Source organism: Chiloscyllium punctatum, chromosome 2, assembly GCF_047496795.1.
Source record: "Chiloscyllium punctatum isolate Juve2018m chromosome 2, sChiPun1.3, whole genome shotgun sequence".
NCBI classification, from domain to species: Eukaryota; Metazoa; Chordata; class Chondrichthyes; order Orectolobiformes; family Hemiscylliidae; genus Chiloscyllium; species Chiloscyllium punctatum.
This window is the reverse complement of record NC_092740.1, coordinates 45,989,661-46,005,690: the sequence shown is the minus strand read 5'-3', so window position 1 is coordinate 46,005,690 and position 16,030 is coordinate 45,989,661.

Here is a 16,030-nt window from a genome sequence, read left to right as displayed (position 1 = left end):
ATTTGTTTTCCGATTCTGTAGTTCCTCCCACCAGGTGATAATATCTGTGTGTTCAATGACACTGTCTAAAGCCTTAGCCTGCTGTTGGAGTGTATAGCATGTCTTATACACTTGCTGTACATTATACTAGATCAAGGTGAAGTATTCAGGCAAATGTGGGATAACAGGTTTGGTCATGTTTCCCTCAGCTTTACTAGTAACCGCTTTCCTTTTATTTACTTCAACCAGTTCTGCCTTTTGCCTTTCCCGCTCGTGCTGGCGCCACTGGGTGGAAGCACACTGTGTGGATGTAAATGAGCCATGATAGATTGTTCCTGTATCAAAACTCCTGCTGCCATCAACCATATAAGCAATATGGCTCTTTTACTGCCCATATAGTTTCATTTGTAACATTGAACCCATGCCTTACGTTTTCTGTTAGATATAGCGGGTGAGAACATGTGACTGAAATAGCTTCTTTTCTCCACACCTACAGTGTACTACTCTCTATTACCCTCTATCTCAACTGCACTTGATGGTATCAATGAGGTAATCTATGTGTGGAGATGGGAGAGATAATAAACAAATATTTTGCATCAGTTCTTACTGCGGGAAAAGACATGGAGGCTGGGAACTCAGAGAAATAAGTATTGATGTCTAGAAAACAATCCAAATTACAGAAGAGAAGATATTAGAGTTCTTAAAAAGGATAAAGATGGATAAATCTCTGGGACCTAATCGAGTATATTTCCCAGGCTTCTTCTCACAGCCTTTTTTTAAATAAAGGCACATCAGCCACCCTCCAGCCGTGTGGCACCTCAACCATGGCTGTAGATGATGCAAATGTCTCTGCTAGGGTCTATGACACTAAATATATCCCAGAACACTGTGGGAGGTTCGGAAAAAAATTGCAGGACCCTAAGCAGAGGTATTTGAGTCATCTACAGCCATGGATGAGGTGCTGGAGGACTAGAGGGTGGGTAATGTTGTGCCCTTATTTAAGAAATGCTGTAAGAAGAAACCTGGGAACTATAGACCAGTGAGTCTGACATCAATGGTGGATAAGTTGTTGGAGATGATTCTGAGAGATAGGATTTACATGCATTTGGAGAGGCAGGGTCTGATTAGGGATAGGCACAAGTGGGTCCTGCAGATGCTGGAGATTAGAGTCAAGATTAGAGTGGTGCTGGAAAAGCACAGCAAGTCAGGCAGCATCCGAGGAGCAGGAAAATCAACATTTTGGGCAAAAGCCCTTTCCTGATTAGGGATAGTCAGCATTGCTTTGTGCATGTCTCACAAATTTGATTCAGTTTTTTGAAGATTTAACCAAAAAGATTGATGAGGGCAGAGCAGTAGCCATTGTCTAAATGGACATTAGTAAAACCTTTGACAAGATTCCACATAATAGGCGGATTAATAAAGTTAAATCACATGGGATTCAGGGAGAGCTTGCCAATTGGATACAAGACTGGCTTGACGGGAGGAGACAGAGGATGGTGGAGGAGGGTTGTTTTTCACAGTGGAGGCCTGTGACCAGCAATGTTCCACAGGAATCGGTGTTGGGTCCATGTTGTTTGTATTTATATAAATGATTTCAATGAGAATTTAGGAGTTAGTAGTTTTGCAGATGCCACCAAAATTAATGTAATTGACAGTGAAGAAGGTTATCTAAGATTATGAAGGGATTAATCAATTGGGCTAATGACCTGAGGAGTGGTGGGTGAAGTTTAATTTAAATAAAAGCAATGTATTGCACTTTGGTAAAACAAACAAGGGCAGGACATATATTGTTAGTGATTGGGCCCTGGATAAAGTTGTCAAACAGAGAGCCTTAGGAGTTCAGATACATTGAAAGTTGCATCACAGGTACACAGGTTGGTTAAGAATACATTTAACACACTTGCCTTCATTGCTCAGAACATTGAGTATAGGAGTTAGGACATCATGTTTAGGTTGTACAGGACATTGGTGAGGCTACTTTTGGAGTACTGGTGTGTACAATTCTGGTCAACCTGCTAGATTAAATTGTATTAGGATATTACTAAACTGGAGACTGTTCAGAAAAGATTCACCAGGAAGTTTCCAAGACTGGAGGGTTTAAGTTGTAGGGAGAGACTGGATAGGCCTGGACTTCTTTCACTGGAGCGTAGGAGATTGAGGAGTGACCTCAGAGAGGTTTATAAAATCATGAGGGGCATAGATAAGGTGAATAGCAAAGGTCTTTTCCCTCAGTGAGGGACTCCAAAACTATGAAGCTTATTTTTAAGGGGAGAGGAGAAAGATTTAAAAGAGATCTGAAGGGCAATTTTTTCACACAAAGGATTGTTCGTGTGTGGAATGAACTGCTAGAGGAAGTGGTAGATGCAGGTACAATTACAACCTTTAAAATACATTTGGACAGGTATCGAAATAGGAAAGGTTTAGAGAGATATTGACCAAACAAAGGCAAGTGGGACTCGTTTAGTATGGGAAACTTGGTCAGCATGGATTGATTGGACCGAAGCTGTTTTGTGCTGATTGACTCCATGACTCTATGTATATTATGGTATCTTATATACTGGTTTCCGCTAATTACCCCTATATTTTCTATTCTAAATAAAGCCCTGCTGGGTGTCCTATTAGGAAATGGCAGGCATTAATCAGACAACACTTATTAGGATATGATTACCTGTTATACATTCAGCATAAGTTCTATATACACGAGTAAGATCTCTGAACTGGCAAACCATGATTGTGCTGTGAAAGGTTAACGAGGTGTGCATTTGTTATCCATAAAGGAAACTTGCTTGTATCATCTGAAATGTGTTTACCCACCCAAATAAGTTTATTGATAGTGCCCACATGACTTTCCATTACAATGGTCAGGCTCTGAACTATGTAAATCAGGTCTTGGTCTGTGCCTAATTGGGTGTCTTGAATCCCTTGCCTGTTTCTTCAAATTTCCCTGAGATGAGAGTTTTAGGTTTGCACCTTTCAGTCCACAGTTAACTAAATCAATGAAATTAACTATTGATGTTCCTGCATTGAATACTAGAGAGACATCATTTATCAGGTCATGTTTCAGTCTGTTCTTTCTCCCAAACCACTGGCTCTGCTCTGCTGTTCAGCTGGGCTACATCTGTCATTAACTGACCCATGAAGCTAATATACAGGGCTCAATTATGGTTGAGGCAGAGTTGTGTCAGACTATGTTAGGACTTTGGGTACCATTTCACATGTGCTTAAGATCGTATCATCATTAATGTCAACTTTCAGTAATCGAAAGCATAGTCTAGTCAGATTTGAGAACTTAACAAACAAACTAGTGTCTGCAAAGAGTCCCCAAAAATCATCCATATTTGACAAATGCATGATTATTTGCTCTTCTACTGTTACGATTAGTGACCTATGTTAGGTATTGCACTCTGTATTGCTATGGTTTAGTCTGCTCCATTTATAGTGTGGATGTTTGTTGGGCAGTATTCATTCTCTCTGCTAAGAATACCAATCTTACGAGTATTGGTGTGACAAACAACATTCTGTAAATTAAACAAATAATTGTTCCAGTCAACACTGGACTGATGGGATTAGTTCTGTAAGATTAATTAGAAAAATGCTTTAGTGGTTCCAGTGCTTGTATCATAATGACCTCTTATGCTCTTGCCCACCTAAACCTTATCTCTCACATTGGCACCTCAGCCTGTTTTGCTTTTGTCTCTGCCTCCCCACCACACAGAAATTGCTGACCTCTAATCCCCTATTGCAGCTATTTGCACAGTTCTGGCACTAATTGCTTTACACTCTTCTCTCAACAGTCCTGCCTCCTCACTCTAATTGCCAGTGCCTGGTATAGTGGCTCGTTAGCACATTCTCCTTGATTGTCCAGTTCAATGAGGTCTGCCTCGAATTGTAGTCTTATAGCCTCCATTAAATCCTTAATATAAAATAAAGAACTATGGATTCTGGAGATCTGAAATAAAAGCAGAAATTGTTGGAAAAGCTCAGCAGGTCTGGAAGCATCTGTGGAGCAAAATCAAAGTTAACATTTCGGGACCAGTGACTCTTCCTCAGTTCTGAGAAAGGGTCATGGACCGAAAACGTTAACTCGAGATGCTGCTAGACTTGCTGAGCTTTTCCAGTAATTTCTGTTTCTTCTGTCTGACTTAAAGCATCAGCAGTTGTTTCAATTTTTACTTAGTTAATATTTCAAAGTTGGTGACTCTTCATTAATTCTGAAATGTTAATTCTCTTTTCTCCCTGCAAATGCTGCTCAACTTGTACAGCAATTTCTGTTTTTGTTGTGTTAAATCCTTGATCATTGCTTCATGCTGTACCCCTTCCATTCCATACAACCATATAATGGGATATTAACTCAAAAGTGTACCTCATTTCTATATAAAGATTAACTATTAAAACACAGAAGTCTTGCAGTACAGAAAGAGGCCATGTCTCGTCCATGCTGACCAGATTTCCCAAATTAATATAGTCGTCTTTGCCAGTATTTGGCCCACATCCCTCTAAACCCTTCCTATTCATGTACTTATCCAGATGCCTTTTAAATTTTGTAATAGTACCAGCTTCCAACACTTCCTTTGGCAGCTCGTTCCATACATGTACACCCACTGCATGATAAATTTGCCCCTCAGGACCTTTTTTAAATTTTTCCTCTGTCACCTTAAACCTATGCATTTTGGACTTCCATACCCTCACAAAGAAAAACATGGCTGTTCACCCTATCCATGCCCCTCATGATTTTATAAACCTCTATAAACCTCAACCTCCGATACTCCAGGAAATAAAGCTCCAGCCTATTCAGCCTCTCCCTATTGCTCAAATCCTCCAATCCTGGAAACATCCTTGTATACCTTTTCTGAACCTTTTCAAGTTTAACAACATCCTTCCTATAGCAGGTAGACCAGAACTGAATGCAGTATTCTTTTTAAAATGGCTTTACCAATGTCCTGTACACTCACAACATTACTTTCCAACTTCTATACTCAACGCACTGACCAACGAAGGCAAATGCCTTCTTCACCACCCTGTCTACTGTGACTCCACTTTCAAGAAAATATGCAACTGTACACCTAGGTCCCTGTTCAGTAACTCCCCTCAAGGTCCTACCATTAACTGTATAAGTCCTGTCCTGGTTTGTCTTACTAAAAGACAACACCTCACATTTATCCATCTGCTATTCCTTGGCCCATTGGCCCATCTGATCAAGGTCTCCCTTTTGTACTCTGAGTTAACATTCTTCACTGTCCAGTTTTAGTGTCATCTGCAAACTTACTGACCATACCTCCTATATTCATATCAAAATCATTTATATAAATGACAAAAAGCAAAAAAGCAATGGACCCAGCACCAATCCTTGGGACATACTGCTGGTCATAGGCTTCCAGTCTGAAAAGCAACCCTCCACCACCACCCTCTATCTTCTACCTTCAAGCCAATTTTGTATGTAATTGGCTAGCTCCCCATTCCATGTGAACCTAACCTTGCTAACCAGTCTGTCATGCAGAACCTTGTCAACCACCTTGCTGAAGTCTACATAGACAATATGTACTTCTCTTCCTTCATCAATGTTCTTTGTCACCTCTTCAAAAAGCTCAATCAAGTTTGTAAGACCTGATTTCCCATACACGAAGCCATGCTGACTGTCCCTAATCCGCCCTTGCCTTTCCAAATGCATGCAAATTCTGTCCAGTGCCTTTAATTCTGTAATTTGGATACTTTAAAGACATCACTATTTCTCAAGTTCCTTAGCTTTCATGTTCTTCTCCATAATAAATAATGACATGAAATATTTGTTTAGTAACTCACCCAACTTCTGTGGTTTCACATGGATAGCCTCATTGATCTTTAAGGGGCCATTCTCTCTCTATTTATTTTTTGCCTTTAATGTATTTGTAGAATCTGTTTGGATTCTCCTTAACCCTATTTGCCAAAGCTATGTCAAGTCCCTCTTTTGCCTTCCTGATTTACCTTTTAAGTATACTCCTACTGCCCTTATACTCCTCTAGGGATTCACTCAATCCCAGTTTTCTATAGATGGCATATGCCTTGCTCTTTTTCTTGTCCAAAGCCTCAATTTTTCTCATCATACAGTATACCCTACACCTCCCAGCCATGCCCTTTGCACTAACAGGAACATATTGTCTCTGAACTCTCGTTACCTCATTATTGAAGGCTTTCAATTTTCCAACTGTCTCTTTACCTGCAAACCTCCTCCACCAATCAACTTTTGAAAGTTCTAATGCCATCAAAATTGGCCTTACTCCAATTTAGAATTTTAACTTTTGGATCAGGTCCATCCTTTTCCAATAACTATTTTAAAACTAATGGTTATGATCACGTATGGTGACATCAAAAGAAAGCAATCAGCAGAAAGAATTAATTCTCTGCTGGTCAGAGAAAGGTGGGCCCAAATCACCAAATAATGTCACGTCATAATTCTACTTCTAAAAGACTGAACTATTCTGCTAATTTCAAACTCACCTTTTCAATAGTTCTTTCTTTGACTTTTTAAAACCTTTTTATTACTGTTAAGATCACCTTCACATATTTCTTGTACTTTCACATTTAATATATTTTCTCTTAAACTGTTTTTTAAAAGCTGAGTTCAAATGGGATGTTTGCTAAACTATAGTTTATCTATATTGCAGGTACTTGTATAACATGAAAAACTTGTTTCAAATTAAAATCAAAAATCTCATCATGTCCAAACTTTTGAAATTCTTTATCCAACTAATTTTGAATTTATGATGTTTCGCAAACAACATCCTAAATTTCATTGAGGCTTCTTTAAGTGTATAGTGAGTTACTGGCTCGTCGCAATGTAGTGCAGAGGGCAGTTGTGATTTGTTATATGGGGATTGCCCTGTCATTTCCCCATTTTTCAGCTGCTTCAACCTGATACTCATTGAAGCCTGCTGCTGCATTTATTCACAGTTCTTTTTTACTTTAGCAGTAACTCATCTGCATTATTGCAAAAAAAGCAATGATGATAATTTCCCCATTCTGTCCTTACCTTTCTTCTAAACCATCCACCAACTTTTTTAACTCTTGGTGTGTCCTGTGGGTTCAATACATCTCTCAACATTCCTTTGATTATTTCCGACCATTCTTCTGCTATTAATCAAGTAATGGAACCCTCTGACTCCCAATCAAAGTTTACAGCATTTTCCTCCTTCACCTCACATGACTGTATTTTCAAAGGTTTGTTTTGTAATCAGCACAGATACCACCAGTGCAGTCTTTCTTCATGGATTCATCCAGTATGGATTAGGTTCACTCACGGACTCTGCATGAATACTACAAGCACAAAAATTGCTGGAAAAGCTCAGCAGACCTGGCAGCATCTGTGGAGAAAAATCAGAGTTAATGTTTCCAGTCCAATGACCCTTCCTCAGAACTGAAGATGCTGCCAGACCTGCTGAGCTTTTCCAACAATTTCCAGCATCTACCGTTCCTTTGATTTTTCTACCAGTGCAGATTCAGCTGATATCCAGCTTCTGCAAATTCTGTCAATAGTGAGCCCTCGCTAGCAACTTCTCTCTTTTCAGTGCTACTTATATTCAGCAGGCCTTTAAATTCTTCGATACCCACTCAAACCATCTTGGGTCAGCTTACTGCACTGATTATGATGGTAAATGAAATGTACTCACTAGTTTCACATTGCTGTTCCGATAGTTTGAGCTGAATATCCTGTTTGGGAAGTCATGTATTATCTTGATTTGCAAATAACCAACTGCTGGAGTTGGTTTTATATGTTTTTCAATTGTTTTATTCAAGCGATGCAAGGGGATATCTGTTCCAGTTACTAGGAGAAAGCATAACTCTAAAGCATACAGAAAAGTTGATTGTCTTTATGCTGTTAGCATATCATTATCCATATTCCAAACTTCCTTCATACACAACAAATAAAACAGTTGACCGTTCTATGTTGTAGGTTAATGTGTTACAGTCTCCTTCACACAGCTAACCTGTTGTCCCTTCCTTTATCTGTTCTACTCTATCACCTCCCAAGACCTTCTTGGAATTTTTACATTAACGTTGTCTCCTATTAACACAGATGCTTCCAGAGATCCTACTGACACTACTAAGTTGCTTTTATTATGGAGATATAATTTATCCCTTACAGTCCAAATAACCCCCAGTGATTTAACATTCTTGAATGCTGTCTCTACTCCATTTGATTAAAGATGGAGTGGAAAACTTGACACCTAGATGGTGCCTGTCACTGAAGTGATCTTTCTGAGTTCCTCATTTGCAAATTCAGATTCATTGACCAGTACTACTTTCTCTGAAAAACTGTGCTGCAAAGTTTTATTTCAGTGCTCTAACCATCATGGCTAAATGAATTCTTGCTGCTTTCATCCATCTTGAATAGTGGTCTATTAAGACTAAATATCTGTTCACTTTGAAGTCAAATAAATCCATTGCTAGCTTTTCCTGGATATTTTTAGACTACTAACGGCTCTTGGCACTTGACAGTTTATGGCACGACATATGACAAAATGAATTTTATATTTGCTTCAAATGCCTGGATGCTATTCTGATCCTTGAGCTCTTGATCTGCATTTTGTAATGCCTAAATGTCCACCATAACGCCTTTGTAAAATCCGTACCTCACTGACATTTGTAAGACCATTCTCTTTTTGTATGCTAATAGGTTTGCAAAACTATGAAGTATTGTTTTTGTTTGTGATTCCTTTTCATTGCTTGATCTGCTGGACAGTATTTTGACATGATAATCTCTGTGCAACCTTGTTTGCTTTCATGACTGCATGATTTCTTCAGAGTTTTCCCTCAGTTGCTGGTTGTCTACTGTTAATTGCATAGATTATGATTCCATTTCTTGAACAGGAATTAATGTTCTTTGCTTGATCCACTGCTGCATTTAAGAGGGCATCAGCCTTTAATTTATTCCTTGCCTGGAATATAATCCATCACATCTATAGTACCTCACCAGTGCAAGCCTGAATCTTGTATTGAAAATTACATTTTTGCTGTGTCTTTTGATGGCGTTAACATTATTTATTTTCCACTCAAACTGGAATCTCAATTCCCTCTAATAGTCAACAAACCTTTTGCATTCCCATCCCCATATAACTGCCAGTGTTTCCTTTTCTATTGTTGCATATTTCTTCTTCAATTTCCATTAAAGCTTCTTTCTATCATGAGTAAGGACTGCTTCTGTTCATCCACAGCTTCTAATAAGTTTGGATAATAGTGAGCAAGAACACTTATGAAGAGTAACTTCACTTTATAAACTGAAAGATTGGTATCTGTTCTTGATTACAGTATAATATCTGGCCTTTTTTAGAAACATTTCTTACAGTTGAGTGTGATAGGCCAAATGAGATGAACTTTCCCACTTGATTCACCATGTCTGTGAAGCACTACATGAATTACTTATTCTGTCCTGTCTAAGATTTTCCTCTTAACATGCCTCTTTTTAGTCTGACCATCTGTTCTACTCAGACTAGAATAATATCATCAGTTGCATCATCACAATTTGCATGTTCCATCATACTCCAGGATAATTCTGGAATGCTGGGGTTCCAGAAAATCCTGCTGGAAAACCACTGATCTGCTAATTAAGTGATGGAGCATTGTTAAGAGTGATGCTGATGAGTGAGGTACCCAATAGTTGTTGCAATCTCCTCAATCACCTTTGTTCTTGCACAATGTGTTGATGTTTGCATCATGTATATCCTGCGTGAGAGGGCCTTCTCTCCAGCAAAGGATAAGCTGACCGCATCCAAATGTGCACTAATGCAAATACTTTGGCAATATTGGGAGAGGCAACTGTGTCCAAAATTCAAACTAGAAAATGTTGGAAATTACAACTGGTTTCATTAACAAAAAAACAATAACCTGTTGATGTTTTGTAGTCAAATAAATATATATAAAGCATTATGAGAAAAGTATCTAGGAGAAAGTGAGGACTGCAGATGCTGGAGATCAGAGCTGAAAATGTGTTGCTGGAAAAGCGCAGCAGGTCAGGTAGCATCCAAGGAGCAGGAGAATCGACGTTTCGGGCATGAGCTCTTCTTCAGGAATGAGGAAAGTGTGTCCAGCAGGCTAAGACAAAAGGTTGGGAGAAGGGACTTGGGGGAGGGGCGATGGAAATGCGATAGGTGGAAGGAGGTTACGGTGAGAGTGATAAGGTGAGGGTGATAGGCCGGAGTGGGGGTGGGGGCGGAGAGGTCAGGAAGAAGATTGCAGGTTAGGAAGGTGGTGCTGAGTTCGAGAGTTGGGACTGAGACAAGGTGGGGGGAGGGGAAATGAGGAAACTGGAGAAGTCTGAGTTCATCCCTTGTGGTTGGAAGGTTCCTAGACGGAAGATGAGGCGCTCTTCCTCCAGCCGTCGTGTTGCTATGGTCTGGCGGTGGACGAGTCCAAGGACCTGCATGTCCTTGGTGGAGAGGGATGGGGAATTGAAGTGTTGAGCCACGGGGTGGTTGGGTTGGTTGGACCTGGTGTCCCAGAGGTGTTCTCTGAAATGTTCCACAAGTAGGCAGCCTATCTCCCTAATATAGAGGAGGCCACATCGGGTGCAGCAGATGCAGTAAATGATGTGTGTGGAGGTGCAGGTGAATTAGTGGTGGATATGGAAGGATCCCTTGGGACCTTGGAGGGAAGTAAGGGGGGAGGTGTGGGTGCAAGTTTTGCATTTCTTGCGGTTGCAGGGGAAGGTGCCGGGAGTGGAGGTTGCACTGATCTTTACAACGCTGAGGCTAAATGCCAGCTTGCGGACACCTCCTCCTACTGCCCCCTTGACCATGACCCCACCTCCCACCACCAAACCATCATCTCCCAGACCATCCATAACCTCACCTCCTCAGGGTATCTCCCATCCACTGCCTCCAACTTCATAGTCCCACAACCCTGCACCGCCCGTTTCTATCTCCTGCCCAAAATCCACAAACCTGACTGCCACAGCCGGCCCATTGTCTCAGCCTGCTCCTGCCCCACTGGACTCAGCTCTGCATACCTCAACACGGTCCAGTTCCCCTTAGTCCAAGAACTCCCCACCTCTATTCACGCCACCAACCACGCCCTCCACCTCCTCCATGATTTTCGCTTCCCAGGTCGCCAAAGCCTTATCTTCACCATGGACATCCAGTCCATGTACACCTCCATTCCCCATCACGAATGACTCAAAACCCTCCGCTTCTTCCTTTCCCGCCGTACCAACCAGTACACTTCCACTGACACCCTCCTTCGACTGACTGAACTGGTCCTTATAGAGGTTTACAAACTTATGAGGGGCATGGATAGGATAAATAGACAAAGTCTTTTCTCTGGGGTCGGGGAGTCCAGAAGTAGAGGGCATAGGTTTAGGGTGAGAGGGGAAAGATATAAAAGAGACCTAGAGGGGAAAGATATAAAAGAGACCTATGGGGCAGCTTTTTCACGCAGAGGGTGGTACGTGTATGGAATGAGCTGCCGGAGGAAGTGGTGGAGGCTGGTACAATTGCAACATTTGAGAGGCATTTGGATGGGCATATGAATAGGGAAGGGTTTGGAGGGATATGGGCCGGGTGCTGGCAGGTGGGAGTAGATTGGGTTGGGATATCTGGTCGGCATGGACAGGTTGGACCGAAGGGTCTGCTTCCTTGTTGTACATCTCTATGACTCTATTTGAAGAGATTCTGATGTACCTGGACACAGACTGGATAATGGCAGCAAAGCTAGAGCAAAGTTAGGAAGAAAGCCCTTAGCTGAGACATTTGTATCATCGTCACAAGTGATGTGCTGAAAGACTGGAGGTTGGCTAATGTGCCACTATTTAGGAAAAGCTAAGAAACTATAGACCAGTGAGCCTAACATCAGTGATGGGCATGTTATTGCAGGCAATCCTGAGGGACAGGATTTACATGTCTTTTTTCATATACTGATTAGGGAAAATCAACATAGCTTTGATTGCGGGAAATCATATCTCACTAGTGATTGAGTGTATTGAAGAAGCAATAAAGAGGATCATGATTTGTGTGGACTCCAGTAAGGAATTTGACAAGGTTCCTCATGGTTGACTGGTTACCAAAGTTCGATCACGTGGAATACAGAGAGAACTAGCCATTTGGATATAGAACTGGCTTGAAGATGGTTGAGGGTTGCTTTTCAGACTGGAGGCCTATGATCAGTGGTGTACCAGTAGAATTAGTGCTGGGTCCACTGCTTTTCATCATTTATACAAATGATTTGGATGTGAACATAGGAGGTATGGTTAGTAAATTTGTAGATGGCATCAAAATTGGAGGTGTAGTGGATAGCGAAGAAGGTTACCTCTGATTACAACGGGATCTTGATCAGATGGGTCAATGGGCGGGGAAGTGGTAAAAGGAGTTTAATTTAGGTAAATATGAGGTGCTTCATTTTGGAAAGGAAAATTAGGGCAGGATTTCTACTTAAGGTCCTGGGGAGTGTTGCTGAACAAAGAGGTCTTGGAGTGCAAGTTCATTTTTCCTTGAAAGTAGACAGGATAGGGAAGAAGACATTTGGTATGCTTTCCTTTATTGGTCAGTGCATTGAGTATAGGAGTTGGGAGGTCATATTGCAGTTGTACAGGACATTGGTTAAGCCACTTTTGGAATGCTGTATGCAATTCTGGTCTCCCTGCTACAGAAAAGGTATTGTGAAATTTGAAATGGTTCAGAAACGATTTACAAGGATGTTGCCAGGTTTTGAGCTATTGAGGCTGAATTGGCTGGGAATATTTTCCCTAGAGCATCAGAGGCTGAGGGATGATCTTATAGAGGTTTATGAAATCATGAGGGGCATGGATAGGATAAGTAGCCAACATCTTTTCCCTGAGTTCAAAACAAGATATAGGTTTAAGGTGAGAGGGGGATGATTTAAAAGGGACCTAAGTGGCAACTTTTTATGCAGAGGGTGGTGCTGTATGGAATGAACTGCCAGAGGAAGTGATGGAAGCTGCTACAATTACAACATGTAAAAGGCATCTGGATGGCTATATACATAGAAAGGGTTTAGAGGGACATTTGCCAAATGCTTGCAAATGGGGCAAGATGACTTTAGAATATCTGGGTAGCATGAACAAGTTGGACTGAAGGCAGGAGAATTGACATTTCTGGCATAAGCCCTTCATCAGGAAAGGGCTTCCTGATAAAGGGCTTATGCTTGAAACTACCTGATCTGCTGTGCTTTTCCAGCAGCACACGCTCGACTCTGACCTTCAGCTTCTGCAGTCCTCACTTTCTCCAAGTTGGACCGAATGGTCAGTTTCCATGCCATACAGCTCAATGGCTGTATGAATCAATTCAGTAGAGCAGGAATAGCTAGGTTCAACAGGATGGTTTGTTCAATGGATTATAGAGAGGAGGTACAAATGACCAGACTGGAATTGGAACTGTGAAGAGGGAAGATAATTAGATTAGATTAGATTACTTACAGTGTGGAAACAGGCCCTTCGGCCCAACAAGTCCACACCGCCCCGCCGAAGCGTAACCCACCCATACCCCTACATCTACATCTACCCCTTGCCTAACACTACAGGCAATTTAGCATGGCCAATTCACCTGACCTGCACATCTTTGGACTGTGGGAGGAAACCGGAGCACCCGGAGGAAACCCACGCAGACAGGGGAGAACGTGCAAACTCCACACAGTCAGTCGCCTGAGGCGGGAATTGAACCCAGGTCTCTGGTGCTGTGAGGCAGTAGTGCTAATCACTGTGCCACCAAGCCGCCCTAATTGATGAAGTCATTGTTATAGAAATGTTGGCTTGTTGTTTTTTGGGATCATGGTCTGGGAAAATAGAAGGAATTATCAGATATGGCATTCTGCTGCTGCATTAGTTTGCTAGCAGACAATAGCAGTATATCTTTCCTGTCATCAGGTTTGATGACAATGTTAAGATTAGATCTGTGAGGAGAAGTTCAGAAGGAGTCTGGTTAGGGTGAGTGAGAGGAACAGAGAAATTGAAGTGGCTGATACTATGGTTAAAGCTCTTAATGAAAAGCTGAAGAGAGATTAATAGACCAGAGTGAGTATTCCAGGCAGAGGGAGAACATCAGTCAGGTAAAAAGATCTGTTGAGTGAGCAAGCATTCTTGGACAAATAAATTTTTTGAATGAATGATTTTATTATCATGTGAGGAAAAACAACTTTTTCACATCACCACAATCTGCTGCCATTTTGATTAGTTTTAAAAATAAAAAAAATACAGCTTAAAGATAGTGCATCATTTCTGAGCCAGTTCATCAACAGCGACACCTGCGCCACCATCTCTCCTTCACCGCCTTGATGTATTCTACACCGGACTAGAAAAAACATTGAAAATTGGGATGGAGGTCAAAGAATTCCATATCGTACCAAATTCAATTTTTAAAAGTCCATGTAAGGGGATAAAGTTAAGTCCTTTGCGAAGGGCAGATCGTTCAATGTCCAAGGAGGGTGGTTGGAGGCATTGCAAAAATTTGACAAGGGATAGAAGTCAGAAGGAAATATAAAGGAAAGGAAATTGAAAGGATGTTGAAACCTATGAGTTATTGAAGCTTTAGATGTTTAATCCCAATAGAAAGAATATGTTTCTTATCAAAGGAAAAATGAAATTGCAGTTTTCAGATCATTTCACTACTGCTGAAGAGTGAGGGAAAGATTATTTATATGGTACTGTGTGTGGACTTTAAGATGTAGTGAGAAAAGAAGTTTGAGGCATCGAATATCCAGAGGACACAAATAGAAGTATCCCTTAGACTTTCAATTGTCATTTCCATGACCAGTCTCGGGCATTTAAGTGGAATCCATCCCGACTGAATATCTTTCTTCCCTGGTATTAGTGCCAATGCTCCATGAATTGAAACCCTGCCTCCCATGCCATTCTTTGAGCCATGCATTTAATCTTCTGATCTGATTGTTTACACACAGTAATCTTCCATTCTCAGTGTTGGTGGTCTGTCAGTGCTGTGTGTGTCAATGGCAACTGTGGGAGCCAGCAATGTTCCCAAACATTGCTGCTTGGAATGCAGCATTGACCTCACTGGGAAACTAAATAAACCATTGTGATCTTGCAAAAATGGCACAGCCATTGTCCTGTGCATTTGTGGGTGAACAACTGGGCAATCCCAAGCAGGGTACCCAAACCTCCATGGAAGACACTATTTGCATAGAAGATCAAAGCAGTTGTCATCCTTACAGCCTCAAGAAAGTGGAGTCACACTAGACAACATAGTGAAGAAGGCATGTGGTATGCTTTCCTTTATAGGTCAGAGTATTGAGTATGGGAGTTGGGAGGTCATGTTGAGGCTGTACAGGACTCTGGATAGGCCACTTTTGGAATATTGCGTGCAATTCTGGTCTCCTTCCTATCCAAAGGATGTTGTGAAACTTGAAAGGGTTCAGAAAAGATCAACAAGGATGTTGGCACGATTGGAGGATCTGAGCTAGAGGGAGACGTTGAATAGGCTAGGGCTCCTTTCCCTGGAGCATCGGAGGCTGAGGTATGACATTACAGAGGTGTATAAAATCAGGAGGAGCATGTTTAGGATAAATCGACAAAGTCTCTTCTCTGGGTGGGAGAGGGCATAAGTTTAGGGTGAGACGGGAAAGATATAAAAGAGACCTAAGAGGCAACATTTTCACGCAGACGATGGTACATGTATGGAATGAGCTATCAGAGGAAGTGGTGGAGGCTAGTATGATTGCACCAATTAAAAGGCATCTGGATGGGTTTATGAATATGAAGGGTTTAGAGGGATATGGGCCGGGTGCTGGCAGGTTGGACTAGATTGGGTTGGGATATCTGGTCCTTGATTAGTGGTGCTGGAAGAGCACGGCAGTTCAGGCAGCATCCGAGGAGATATCTGGTCGGCATGGACGAGCTGGACCATAGGGTCTGTTTCCGTGCTGTACATTTCTATGACTCTATGACTCTATGGTCCTCACTCCGAACAACTTCTCTTTCCAATCCTCCCATTTCCTCCAAACCAAAGGAGTAGCCATGGGCACCCACATGGGCCCCAGCTATGCCTGCCTCTTTGCAGGATATGTGGAACAGTCCATCTTCCGCAGCTACACTGGCACCACCCCCACCTTTTCCTCC